The sequence below is a fragment of the Trachemys scripta genome, chromosome 2 (assembly GCF_013100865.1).
Source record: "Trachemys scripta elegans isolate TJP31775 chromosome 2, CAS_Tse_1.0, whole genome shotgun sequence".
Lineage (NCBI taxonomy): Eukaryota > Metazoa > Chordata > Testudines > Emydidae > Trachemys > Trachemys scripta.
The window spans coordinates 169,944,362-169,959,296 of record NC_048299.1 but is presented as its reverse complement, the minus strand read 5'-3'; the positions used below and the strand labels follow the sequence as shown (position 1 = coordinate 169,959,296).

General features: G+C 39.1%; 1 long non-coding RNA gene across 1 annotated transcript in view; it reads right to left on the bottom strand.

Annotated features, from left to right (window-relative positions):
* Nucleotides 1-5,568: 5,568 nt before the first annotated feature.
* Nucleotides 5,569-14,935, bottom strand: part of LOC117873191 — a 23,716-nt gene continuing 14,349 nt past the window's right edge. Inside the window, exons 2-3 of the long non-coding RNA XR_004644654.1 lie at nucleotides 8,797-8,842; nucleotides 5,569-6,182 (exon numbers count right to left, since the gene is read on the bottom strand). This is a non-coding gene — a long non-coding RNA (uncharacterized LOC117873191). The remainder of the gene's footprint in view (nucleotides 6,183-8,796; nucleotides 8,843-14,935) is intronic.

The window sequence follows — 14,935 nt, the reverse complement described above, 5'->3', positions numbered from 1 at the left end:
TGACACTGCTAGAAGAGGTTTTCACCATAAGGTGCCACACAGCAGCACAGTACCCATAAATGTAAATATGCAGAACCATCTTAAAGAACTCCAATTACAGGTAAATAATAATTTTCATTCTTCCATGATCTGAAACATTAATTGTGGGACCAGAAGAGCATTTTTTGTTGTCCCTCTAAATTAGATTATGAAGAAATTTTTCAACTTTGCTTTGTACTGCTAGAGTACTCTGCAGCCTAGACGGCTTCATTGAGCAAGGATAGATAGGCGGTAAGACATTGGTGGTGGCTATACACATTCCTAAAGTGCCCATCATACAGTGTTTGTTCCAGATTGTTTTGAAACATTAGTTCTGGATTACTCAAGGTCATAGGAAGACCTTTGAGTGTACCAGTTTTGTCCTTTCCAGATGATGTTAGCTCTCAGTAAATTGATTCCAGTTCCCAAAAATCCCCTCTCCATATGGTTCAAAAACCTGTCCAATATTTACTGTGTCCCCTAGAAAAGCTTCTATGTTGAATTACATAAATAGGAACAGAAATATTGCACATTCCTCCAATGTATTGATTAAAAAGTGCATTGCAAAAAGCTTCAGCTTTTTATATAAACACTTGTTGAAAAATATTACAATAATAAAACTTTTAGGCAGCAGTTTGATTTGTTAACAACTAATAACTAGTGTCTGGAATGTTAAGAACCAGTTTCCCGTTGGATTCCCAAAACATCCAGAAGAGTCAAATAAGATGATCTAGGGAATAAACTGAAAAATAATAATACAACAATGCCTTTGCTTTCTGTGATGAAGAACCACTCAGGAGGTTTTACTATAAAATCTTTTGCTGCAGATGCAGTTTCCTATGGAACAACCATTAAAATGAACGGAATAGGTAGATATTTATACAATAAAGTTATTTTTTACTGGATATTAAAGTAAGGAGGAAATCGATGATGGAGTCTTTTTTACATTGGGCCCCGTAGCGCAGTAAGGAAGCCATCACCAACAGAAGGCTCAGAAAATATGAAGTTTTTCTTTCTTAAATTTTTTTTAGCAAATATAGGTGCTAGAGAGAGATGCCAGAGCGGTCACTATGGCAGCTTTATTCATAGGAAAGTCACAGGAGAGGTAGTCCAAGCTTCCTCAAACTTCCCCTCGGCCCTTGCATAGATTAGTTAAGGCTGCCAACATGGGCTCCAGGTAGCGCCAGTTACAGTGGCGATTTTTGCACTGTAGATGCCTGTCCCCTGGGAACCATACTGAGACCACCTAACTTTCTTCACAGAGGCCATCCAACGGCTATTGAATGGTTGCTGCTTTAGGTCATTATCATCCTGGACTCCCTTTGGAATGGTTGCCTTAAGGAGAAATCTTAACAGAAAACTATTTCCAAATACATTTCATATAATAATAAATTATTCTTAACAGATTGTGATTTCTTACACGCACCCTCCCTGTGCCCTTAAATTCCCAGGGTAGTTTGTCCATTGTGGTCAAATAAATAAGTTTAACTTCCCCAGGGACCTTTTCTGGTCTGGTTTGATATCACTTAACATAATGAGGGGTTTACTGCCACATCATAAAGGGTTTTGTTTTAGGTTTCTTTTTTCCTGAAAACATAATAGTGCTTACATACCTTCTCAAGAATGCTTTCAGTTATGTGAAACGTGGACAAGTTGTCTGGGGCCAACCTCTTATCTAGACCAGATTCAGAAAGTCTGGATTCAATGCAGTGACTAGACTGCATGTTTTTGTTGTGTTTTTTTGTTTCTTTTAAAAAATTATATATATGCTCCTTGCTAAAAAACACTGCTGCCCCCATCTAGGAACAATGCAACACTCACATCATTTCCTGAAAGAGTAGAGTTGGAAGGCAATTATCTACTCACCAAATATGCAGAAAAAACAGTTCCTGATATTCTTCTCAAATATTTCAACTTCCCAGGAATCCGGAAAAAATAATTCCATGAGACGGTGTTATGAATGAAGGTATGACATTTCAGTTTCCTCCACTTGGAATCCAACATCCAGAGGTAATAAATTACTGTGCACTTGGCACTGCTGAGACGGGGGTCTGGCTGTGACAAATTGTTTTTCTTCAGAGCAGGAACAATGAACTGCTTTTACATCCTCCTTTGTATGGTGACAGGCATGGTTTCTTTCTCAATGGGCTTTCAGCAGCAATCATAAGAAATAGAAACCTGACAGCAAAGTATTTTAAACCTGACTTGTTTCATGGGTTGAAAGCTATAATAGGAACAGTCAGTCTCCTGGCCGTTTTACCTCTGCACACTTACATCAGTAAAATAGCTTGTGAACTGCACTCCTAGGAGGAAAATAATTGAATAAAAGAAAGGTCAGAAATGAGAATGCATGTTCAGTACCTTTTTTTTTTTTTTTTTTTTCCCCCCCTTTTGAGGGAATACTGCTTTTCCCATTAATAGCTTGGTCTCATTCCAACCTGCTGTCAGGTATAGCACCATCCAGTGCCTTGGTGAACTTGTGGCACTTTTTGGTAATCATAAAGGAAAGAGGAATAGAATATATTGAGAAAGATTCAGATATCGATTCCACAGATTCACTTGTGATTATAATCACCATGTTTATTTGTTCATTAACTAGTTCTCATTTGAATAGTTTTTAAATGGTACTATGACTTTTAATCAGATGTGATGTATTAAATATTAAATAGAAACATAGGAAATAAAAATGCTGTGCAAAGGAAGAGAGTCTGACTCGGACTGAGCTACTCAGTTTTCTAGTACTTCTGCAATTAAAACCCCCCACACACCCCTTTAATCTAGCATACAGTTCAACTATAGAGATTTATACCTATAGATTGGAGGTTTGCATTTTGTCTGGATCAGCAGTGGACAAATGTTGCTTGGTGGGTTTTGTGACTTGATTTTAGTGATCTTGACTTAAAGCTTTGTGAACACGGTAACTACATCACAAAAAATAACACTGCATGCAGGCAATCGTGGTAGAAAGGCCTGGGATTTAGTGGGCAGAAAGATTGGAAATACCAGCTTGTTTCCTAGAGATAGTTTCTTCAGATCAGGGTTAAGGCACACCAAGTGAGGCAGCATGGGGAAGCTTTCACTACTGATGCTTTATACTGCATTTGTTCTGGGAATTGAGGATTTCAGTTCCCGGGCAGTCAGTCCACCTGTAGAAATACTAAGTCTACCTCAATTAAAAAGCAAATATTAAAACCTCCAGCCTTACAAGGCCAACAGCAAATCACTGTTTTTTAAAACATTTCCCAGTGCCCCGTAATGAGACCAGCAGTCATCCTTGCCTCTGGTAAAAACTTGAAGAACAAGGTATAGATAATATACAAAACATGTTAAAAATCCATGCAGAAAAGAGACCGCACTGATTTAATTAATAGACTTGCATATCATAGCCATTCTTAGGGCTAGGCTTTGCAATTGTTAGTCATATTGGTAATCACTTACCTGAGTCATCCTGTTACCTTCATTGAGACTCCTAGTGTCAATGTGTACCAAGGTGAGTAAGGACTGTACAATCTACTTCTTTATTGGGAATAATTTTGAAGAATTAGATTGGGCATTTACAATAGATCACTTGGCCAGCAGGAACCTAACTCTGGAGTTGTATCTACATATATCCTCAACCCATTCCATTTGTGCCAGGATAAACACCAAGGGTGAAATTCTGGTCCCATTGAAATCAATGGCAAAATTCCCATTGACTTCAGTGGGGCCAGGATTTCACCCCCGTCTATAAAATCAACAGGGCTGAAAGAAAACTTCTTTAAGGGTAAAGATGAAACAGTATTCTATAAACATTGGGCACTTTGGAAGTCAAAAATGTATTTAGATTGACTTTTAGTTTTATCATTATGTAGGATTGCTATTTCTAACTTTCACACCCAAAATCATTTAGAGATTTAAAAATGGATTTTTTTTTTTTAAAGTTAAAAAGTAATTTGTCATTTCTGAGTTACGGAATGGTGCAAAAATACATTTTTATTTGCTACACTAAGCTGTAAATGTTTCATCACATAACTCAGAACTGGCTTTGTTTCAAGGCTTCACAGTTGCCACACACTCAGTCGGTAATGAGGACAAGTGCCTTTGACATATTTTACAGTTCATAAATAAACATACCCATGTTTGAAGTAAATATCAAAGAACATAGCAGTAGTCTAAAAGTTTCAAGTTTGGTTCTGTTCTGAAAAGTGATCCTGCAAAAATAGTATTGTAGGTTTCCATTGTCATCTGTCAATTATTTCTAAGTTAAATATGTTCTGTTTACTAGTTTAACACCCCCCATCCCCCCCCAGCTGTCAGCCCTGCAAACTCAATCTGGAATCTAAAAGTCAAGATGTTCTTGAATTCCTTCTGGCTTGTGTACCATCACTCTTGATAAAGATGCTACAGGCCAAATACTGTCCATAGTTACATTTGTGCAACCTAACAGTGTTCAGTAAAAGATCATTGTTTTCAAAGGTCTCAGTTGTGATGGACAACAAGATTTGATCTTACAATGGAAGCTTATGGCCTGGTTTTCAAAGGTACTGAGAATCTGTATTGTCTGACTTCTTTTCATCTATGTTGACTATATAATCTTAAAAGGAGTAAAAAGTAGTAAAAACTATTAAAGTAATCAAATATGACTTGCAATACCCACAGGGATGGTATCTGTGTAGTTATGAGGTGCCATATTTACTCACTTTACAGAGTAGAACTTCATTTCAGGGACCACAGTTTCAAAGTTTCAAATGTGTGTGTTTGCATGTGCCTATCAACTGCATTTGGAATACTGTGTGTGTGCATGTGTGCAGATCAGGGATTGGCAAGCCTACTTCCAGGCATATGTGCAAATGCACATGCCTAACTGAAAATCAGATCCTACATCTCTGACAGTGCATAGGATTACATAGAGTTGAAAATTTAAAATGACACAAAACATAGTCATTGTTCCAATAGTTCAGATTCTCCGTCTTTGCATTTCAGGATATCCCATATCTACTGCACTTTAAGCCTTTTGATTAGAAAACATTGGACCTTTGTGATGATGGTAATCTAAATATCAGACCAGCATGTTGAACCTACACCTTAGTTAAGTATGTCACTGCATAGGATATTTAGCCCTGAAGCCCTAGAGATCTACTTTCATTTCTGCTAAAGGCCAACATTTTCAGAAGAGCAGGGATTATAGTCTAATTACAAGGTTATCTTAATGGCCTGGATAAAACAGAATTCTCATGGCTTCTTGCACTGCAGAGAGTTTGATCATGATGCTCCAAAACTTAAAGTATCCTCTGAAAACATGAAAGAGAGAGAGTAAATTCAGAAATGGCATCTCCTTCCACCAAGTAGCTGAAGTGTTCATGCAAACAACCCATTCTTATCTCACGCCTAGGAGTGTCCAAATTTTGTATCATCTCTTACTTCCTCTAGGACAATCTCCTTTGTAGTCTTACATATTGTCTGCAAGAAAGGGGCAAAGCCAAAGAGCAGTAGTGGTGTCTGTGCTGCACAAAGAATACAGAGCAGACATGAAATTTACATTAATTTATTTAGTATTAGCTATTAATTATTACAAACATTTTACATTTGCCACCAACATGCAGGATACTGGAACATCCCCTTTGCAAGGTTTAATTAGTCATTTTTTACTTTAGCAACAGAGAAACTCTTGGCCATTTCAGCTGCAAGGACAGTAAATCAGATAGTTGCAAGTGGTTGACTTCCGCATTAACAACCTCACGATTTGAAGGTACTTATCATGGAGGGCAAATCACTGCAGCTGATGGCCGATCTGGTCAGGCAAAAAAGTAGCACACATTGTTCTGCTTATTAATTTAATAAAACTAAGACCCTGGTCATTAACATCATGTAGTCTTCAGCTCCAGATTACAACTAGCTAGCTCAGTATTAACCTGTCTGGACAGGCCTTGGAGCAGCTGGTGACTGTCAAATACTTGGAAAGTGTCAGTTTTGGAGGAAGCTTGAAAGCTGTGGACAACTACATAGCAACAGCTACTGCTGCTGCCATGTTTTCGGCCCTTTAGCAGCCTCTGTGAGGACATCATGACATCAAGCTTGCTACCAGAGTTATACCAACTCTGTTACTTGGCAGTGAAATATGGACAATGAGGAAGGCTGAAGAGCAACAGGTTGATGTCTTTGAGTCTTGTCTTCATCAGCTGTTCCTTATTAAGTGGAGGGTCAAGATCAGAAATTAGTATGTTTGAAGCTGAACCTAGCAACCACCTCCATCAGCACTGACTTAGTTACAGCAGATGGAAGACCAACAAATTCCAAAGTGTGTTTACTAAAGAATGTTGGTCACCAAAGCTTCTGTAGCTTGATAAGATTGCCAGTGATGGACATAAACTGACTATACAGCCAGACCACTTTAATGACCTAGCTAGAGATTGAGCTGGGTGGTGCTCAATCTGCAAGGGTGGGATTAGCCATGGTAGTAGTGGTGACTGATGATGCTAGACACTGTAAAGATGAGCGTTTACATAAATAACAGCCCAAGCAACAAAGAGATTTTTATGTCTCAACTGGTGGCTGAGCACTAGAGCAGACTGCTCACTTAGCAGAATATGTCCCCTGTCTGGTTGCCTAGCTTCACTGTTTACGTATCCTACATGTTACTGCAGATTCAAAACAGTAATCTCTGAGCACAAAAAGTGCCAGTAACCACCCTATTTTTATTTAGTTTAATTATACATGGCTGGATAGGAGAGTTCTAGCTCTTCCCACACACACACACACTTCATTATTTTTTTCTTTTTATGATTTGTCTTTTGCATTTCATATGCGGTTGACAATGGTATAGCAGCTGCCTTTGCCCTTACAGAAAGAGCCATCCTCTAGAACAGTTACATTCTTAGAACGGTTAGTCTCCTGTTTTATCTTGCTGTGTGACAGTGGTAAGATCAAGGAAGTGGACATCAAAACTGGTCTTCCATGTGTGCTATATGTAAGACCCTACCAAATTCATGGCTGTGAAAAATGTGTCAGACCATGAAATCTGATCTTTGGTCTTTTGTATACGTTTACCCTAGGGTAAAAGTACACACAGGTACACAGCATTTCTCAAACTGGAAGTCCCGACCAAAAAGCCTATTGTAGGGGGGTCACAGTGTTGTGTCTCTTACTTCTGCACTGTTTTCAGAGCTAGGTGGCCAGAGAGCAGCAGCTGCTGGCCAGGTACCCAGCTCTGAATGCAGTGCCGCTGCCAACAGCAGCGCACAAGGAAGGGTGGCATGGTATGGTATTGCCACCCTTACTTCTGTGCTACTGCTGGTGGCAGCACTGCCTTCAGAGCTGGGCGGCCAGAGAGCGGTGGCTTCTGGTGGGAAACCAAGCTCTGATGGCTGCTCTGGTGGTGGTGGTGGCGCTGCCTTCAGAGCTGGGTGCCTGGCCCGCAGCCACTGCTTTCCGGCACCCAGCACTGAAGGCAGCACAGAAGTAAGGGTGGCAATACCGCAACCCCACTACAATAGCTTTGCAATCCCCTTCTGGGTCAGGACCCCTAGTCTGAGAAATACGGTACTTGATTTAAGGGTTTTACATGTTTATATTTTGCTGTTTTTAAATATGTATTCATGCTTTGTTATTAAACCATTAAATTTAAGATTTAAATATCTGAAATCATGAAATTCAAGATTTTTTAAATGACATGACCATGAAATTTACAAAAATGGACCATGAATTTGGCAGGATGCTATCTATGTGACTACCTTTAAAATTTAGGAACATATTTACTCCTTGCCTTTCCCTTCTTTTATTTCTGCTCCCTGCTACATTTCATAGAGAACAATGATATCCTCTAAGCTCTAATATTCTTCATTTACCCACCTCATCTCTGACCATGTTCTCATTTAACAAGTCTAAATCAGAGGTTGCACAATTGAGGTTTTTTGTTTTTGTTTGTTTGTTTTTAGTGTGAAAAGATTAGATTGTTTTCTTTTTTACTTTGATTGTAAATGGAAAAGGTGGATGTGGAGTTTAAGTAAGGTTAAATAGAGTTCCCCCAAGATTTGTAAGAAGAGGGGCACTGTTTAATGTATTTACTAATGATTTGGTGGAAGGTGCAAACAGTAGGGTAGTAAAACCTCAAGCTGACAAATTATATAGAGGATTATGAGGAAATGAAGAAGGTCCTAACAAAGACTAGGCAATTTAGACAACATAATGGAGCTGAGATTGTAATTCAGTTGTTCTTTCCATTTAAACTATTTATATAAACTGGATTCTAAATTAACCGTAGCCATGCAGGAACAACCAAAAAAAAAAAAGACTCAGTTGTCATTGTGGATAGCTCAATGAAAATAACGGAATGTGCAGTGTTGGCCCAAAAACAAACAAACACAAAGGTTGTATTAAGAAAGGATTGGAGAATACTAAAAATAAAGTGTCATTTTATAAATAGATGGTGTGCCTTTCCTTGAATACCCTGTGCAGCTTCAGTTATCCAAGCTCAAAAAAAAAGGCAGAAATAGAAAAGATGGGGAGTGAAAATGCATAGAGCCATGAAAAGAGATGCATATGAGGAGAAATTTTAAAAGATTAAGACAATTTAGTTCAGAGAGCAGATAAGAGGGGATGTGATAATATTGAAAAATGGTAAATTCTGTAGAGAAGATAAATTTTGTTTCTAGTTTTTTTTTTGTGATTCATGAATAAGGGGTCACCCGGTAAAATGAAGACAACTCATTTAAAACTGATGAAAGGAATACTTTTTTACATAACATATAATTGACTTGTTGAATAAATAATATTTTGTGGTAACATGATCAAAGTCCTTACTAGGGAGAAATTCTCTGCAGGAGACTGACCTTCGTTCCTAGGGGTCCTGTAGGAAATAGAACATGATTATATAATTAAAGACCTGATCTTAATGCTTATGCACATGGAGACCAAATTAAAATTGTCTGGGCTACCTTAATGCTGGCATTTCCTAACTTTAGAGTACTTTTGCTTTGCAATAATAATTTTCTTTCCATGTAGATGGATTTTTTGGTATGGTATTCATTTCACAATGCACAATCATACACAATTAATCTGCTCCATGCATGTTTGTGATAACTTGTGAATTATAATTAACATTCTTAATATGTCTCATCATATAGTTTATGTAACAGGTTTGTTTTCTATTTCTGATCAATTGTATAGCTCCAGTGGTATGTTTAGTAAGTTTTATGAAAAGTATTTCAATCCAATTTTAAGGACAGTCTCCCACCCTCTCCTTTAATTCATGCTTGCCATTTTCCCAGCTATGTGTTACATGGGGGGACTGCACAAAATACTGCATGAGAGAAGATGTATATTGGACATCATTTGGCTTATCTCAAATGTTATTGAAGTTGCATCAATACTAATGGTTGTGAATGTAAGATAGGAAGGAGGGTAGTCCATCATAATATTGCTTATTGGTCAGACCTGTTTGGAAGCTGAGGTGAAGCAGATACCATAATGCTTTTGGAAGATAGTGTAAAAGGTGTACTACTTGGACATGGTGGCTGTGGAGAGAAGGAGGGTTCCTTCTGAGATAAACAAAGGAGCCTATTTTTCCTATATAGCAAAAATACTCAGACAGATTTCCTGGGTCTTAAGGCAGACATCTTGTTGGAACACTGAAGGACAAGCTGGTGGCAGCTGGCTATACCAAAGTAGTTTCCTTTATGTAGGGTGTTCATCATGCTTAACAAGTATTCCTTGTTAAGTTAGCTTTGTGCCTAGCTAGCTCCGTTTTGCAGAACAGTGTTTGCTTACTGTTTGTCTGGTTTGACTTTTCTCTTTGTCTAACGTGCAAAATAAATATTGCTTTTATTTTAAGGTAACAGTTGACACTGCCTTGTCACTTATGTGAAGGTATTTGCTGTTGGGGTTCCTCTTTGTGAAGGAAGCTGGAATGTGATAATGCCTTGAGCACTTGGTCACAGACAAGGGAATTGTGAGTCTTCTCATCAAAGCTGCTGTGAGAAAGCTAGCCAGCATCAGCTTTGGGAGAGTAAGACAACCTGTGGAGTGCACTGCTAGGCTTTGTTACAATTGTTGGTAATATAGTTGTACTTCTGAGCCTACGTCCTGATCCAAATGGAATCTTTCTGCTGACTTTGGGGGTGGGCTTTGGATCAGGCTCCTACTGTGGTGGATAAAACCAAGAAATCCTTTTATAACAAGTACTGAGTTTCCAAATCAGGATCTGAATACATACTTCTACTTCAGGACAGAGGAAAATTTCACAATATTGGACATTTCACTCCTGAGCTTTCAGCACAGCAGCTGAGTTGGACTCTTTGATAGTGATAGGGTAAGCAATCCAATACAGTAGGTCTTTCAGTTAACGAGACCTTCTATACAACAAAGGCAGGTACAAAAACATGGTAAAAGATGTCAATTAATTAAAAATAAACCACCAGCAACAACACACAAAAATACTTTCCATGCTATGTAAGTAATACATAAATATTTAAGCTGATTAAAATTTGATAAACTTATTAACTTCCCCACTTCTTTGATAGGAAAGCTGTGGAGTGAGATAAAACAGTGTCCTGCTGGGGAGGACAAACATCAGAGCATCCAATAAACTTTTTATACATATATTTTGTTAAGACGGGTTCCCATTTCCTTTGTGACTTTGTTTATTAATGAGTTGACTCATCCAGAGTCAAACAGCTTGTTTCCACACTATTGAGATGGATTTTCACTTCTGCCAAGTAGAGTCGGAGGCAGAGATAACAGCCAGCAACAACAATAGTCTTCCTCGCTCCATTTGCCAAGAACAATTGGCAGAAAGGACTTGGGGAATAACTTATCACCAGTGTACTGAAAGCCTCTGAAGCTCTGGAAGCACAGGGTTGCTATTTGCCAGCCACAGATAAACCGGAGGATACAGTAAAGAGCCAAGCTCATGCTAAAAATTTTACCTGACTGATATCGAGCTCAGTAAACAGGTGCCGTGTTCATGGGTTCATTCAAGTCAGGATTTAATAGGCTAATACAATTATTATTTTCACTCAATAAACCAAATTTATTTGATTTAATAGGCTAATACAATTATTATTATTTTCACTCAATAAACCAAATTTAGGTCAAATAGCTCTCACTTTTTTTAAAAGATGGTTTGGTCTTGTGGTATATTGTTCCCAGAAACTCAGAATAAAAATACATCTTTGTATTGGTTTAGATTAATTTAAAAATACATATATATATAAAAATGGAATGGTTTTGTTTTAAAAGTGTGGCAGCTATATGGCATCTATAGGATTCTGCATTATGAGAATAAAGAAATCCTGTCATAATACCTTGCAGCACGCTTTCTCCTGTCTGTCACCTCCTCTAAGGATTGCACTTGGATTATTATTTAATTGTTGATATTGATGCCTATCACAATTCTCTACTCACCATGGGGCCCCTCCTCATGGCAGCCTCTGGGGAAGCAGCCCTCTCATCTGGTCTGGTTCCCCCTTCTGTAATTGACTCACCCCATAGCCTCTCCCTTTGCAATTTGGGGTGCTCTCTCTCTCTCTCTCTTTGTGACTCAACCTTCTAGTTCACTATATAGTTCCCCCTTCCAGGGTATCAAAATCCCTTTGGATCAGATATCCAGATGGTGTTGCTTACAATCCTGTGCCGCTACCCAGTGGCTGGTAGGGGAACCCAGGCCTGCCCACTACTCCAGATTCCAGCCCATGAACCCTAGAATCAGCAGCCAAGGTCTGCACGAATCTCTAACCTTGCTGCTCTTTCCCTGGGCTGCTTAATACTCCACTTCCTACAGGCTTTCTTCTTTATGCTTCTAGCTAAATCCTTCCCTCAGGGCCAGAGTGTGATTGCCAGCTTCCACACTGCAGCCCGCTTTCTGCTGCAAACTTCCAGGCTTTATACCTTAGCCAGCTTCTCCCTCAGCTGGGCTTTATCTGCCATTAGTCAAGCTGGGCCCTCCACCAGGTGTGGCCTATAAGGTTAATTGGCCCTATCTACATTACTTTAACCCCTCCAGGGCTTGTGTGGGGTGAACACCCCATCACAATGGCATACAAGACTTGGTCCCTTTCCCTAGTGACCAAAGTCTTTCCAATCCTTCTGCAAGGGTTGGGACCCCCTTGGACACTCATCTGTTTTCTGACCAACATCCAGTTGATAATCAGCTTGCCTTAAGACATTTCTTCTTCACCCTTGGAGGGTTTCAGCAAAATAATGGATTAAGATGATAAAATGGATAAAGAATTTTTTGAATGTGTCAAAAAATAGTGGATGAAAACCAATAGTCTGTAATTCGGATTTTCAAAAAGTCTTTTAACAAAATCACTCACAAGGACGAAAGATATTTAGCAGCAATGCTGTGAGAAGAAAAATGCTGTTATGGATTAGAAACTAACTAAGAGAGAGAGTAGGAATAAACAGTCAATTTAAATTCGTACAAGCAGTAACAGTCTTTTTATTCTCTGTTTGTACCTGTTGTACCTGGTTCATGACTGGGGTTGCTAGGCAAATAATAAATATAAAACTGTAAAATATTAAAAATAACATTCAATATATTTATTAATGATCTGGAAAAGCTGAACAGTAAGGAGGCAAAATTTGAAAATGACACACATTAGTTTAGTGAAAACTAGCGAAGGAACTTTGTAAACGTGGGTGTTATTAGTCAAAAAAATTCAGATACAAGTGTGGTTTTTGTTTTGTTTTTGTTTTGTTTTTTTTTTGAGTTGACAGCATGTCTAACTGTTGCAGGCTCAGTACATCTCTCTGAATGTAATGGGTGTCAATGGATTTTTCAGTTTAACAGCAACTTTTTCTTAACTTTTAAAACAGCAAAACACCCAGAAGTCATAAATAAACAAAAATAAGGGAGAAAACAAAATATTATCTAAACTTCTGCTAGTGTTTTTCATCCTTGAAATGCTTTACAAATATCACTATTTCATCTCTTTGTGAGGTGGATAAAGTATTGTCATCTCAGTTTACACATGGGGAAATGAAGGCAAAAAGTAAGGATTCAGGTGGGGTGTTAAGCCACAGCTTGCCGTAGAAGGTGCATTGACCCAGTGGAAGCTCCAGTAGGCATTGTGCCTCATACAGGTACCACAGGAGAGCACATATATGCCCCCCATCCTTGTGCAAAGCCATTTCTACTAGCCAGCATGAAGGGAATGAATAGCCATGTCGTAGTCTCCTTTGGCTGCCTTAAACACCACTAGATTTTGTGAGGTCTTTGTACTTAGGAGGACACAAGGACTGCCACTGTGTCTACAAGGAGGGGAGGTTGGGCTCTCTGTGCCTTCTCCCTGCTTGTGCATCTGCCCAGGGTCCAGGCACAACTGAGCCATAAGTGACTTTCTGAAGGCCAATGTTAGAACTGGGATTAGGACACCAGACTTCCTGGTTTCCACTCCTCTACTCCGACCAAAAGACCACTTCCCTTTTGAAACATAAAAATAACAGGTATACAGAGAGCATTGTTCTTATGCTCAACTCTGAGAAGTCAAGAGGAATGATTCAACACCTTGTCAAGACACAGATATGTGTAGTATCATAAAGATTAATAACTTGGGGACCCAACAGCTTTGCCTCCAAAATAGTACCCTTCCAGTGCTGAACCACAAACCACGAGTCTTCTCTGAAGCTCTCTCTAAAGCTAATGTCCCAACTTGACTACTCTGAGATGTAGCCAAACTCAAACTGAGCTTCTACCAGCTCCCAGCCATCCAATTTCAGAACCTGCCCTCAAAATCACACAGACCTCCTACCAATTTAATCCCTTCTTTGGGACTTTGTGCAACAAAAAGAGAGTGCTTTTTCACAAGCAGATTTCACTTAATAAATTTTTCAGACACAGATTTGTTGTTGTCATTGTCCTTGGATAACTCAAAGTTTTATTCAGGGGAAAATTCCAACCTGGGGGTTGGGACTCCATTTAAGTCAGTGGAATTGCACCCTCTTACAGGAGGTCTGGATTTGGCCTGTAGTTCTGAGAAAGGATTAGTGTCTTTTCCATGCTTTTATGTTTTTTGAAATAACCGTAGGGATGTTTATTGAAATAGTAGACTGAGCAAGTTTAGTATTCTTGGTTCCTCAACTTCAGATAGACACACCAGTGCGAATTACTCCATTTTAGCAGGCGAGGATGTTTTGCAAAAAAAACACATGCGTTCGTTCATGTGTGGGCGCATGGGAGAGGGAGGGAAAAGTTGTCTAGAAGCATTGTACAGCAACTTTATATGATCTTTAAGTTGAAGTGAGAACTGTTCAAGGCCAGTCTTTTCCTGCAACAATAACCCTCCTTATCTTTCCATTAGTATTTATTAATTAAAAATAACAAGCCTTACATTTATGTAGCACCTTTCATCATGAGAAATCTCAAATCACTTTAAAAAAAACTTATATATGCTAAAGAATTACATCACTCACCACCAATGAGGTGAAATATATCATCAGTTTAATTGGACAGAACAACACTACAGAATAATTAAGGGTTCATTGCTTTGATTACTGCTCATTATCCAAGAGTTGCAGCAATTGTCTTTTTTCTTTCCTGTGATATATCAGCTGTGAAACTAGACCAGGGGTCGGCAACCTTTCAGAAGTGGTGTGCCGAGTCTTCATTTATTCACTCTAATTTAAGGTTTCGCGTGCCAGTAATACATTTTAACGATTTTAGAAGGTCTCTTTCTATGTCTATATTATATAACTAAACTATTGTATGTAAAGTAAACAAGGTTTTCAAAATGTTTAAAAAGCGTCATTTCACACCCCCCCCCCCCCCCCCCCCCCCCAGCCTGGGGTTCTGTTCACCTAGGCCAGCAGCGGGCTGAGCAGATCCTGCGGCCGGGACCCCAGACCTGGGGGGGGGAGGTGTTTCAGGGGTCAGGGCAGAGGGCTGGGGTGTGTGTGTGTGGGGGGGGTTCAAAGGTCAGCCTTCTGTCCTGAACCCCCACAC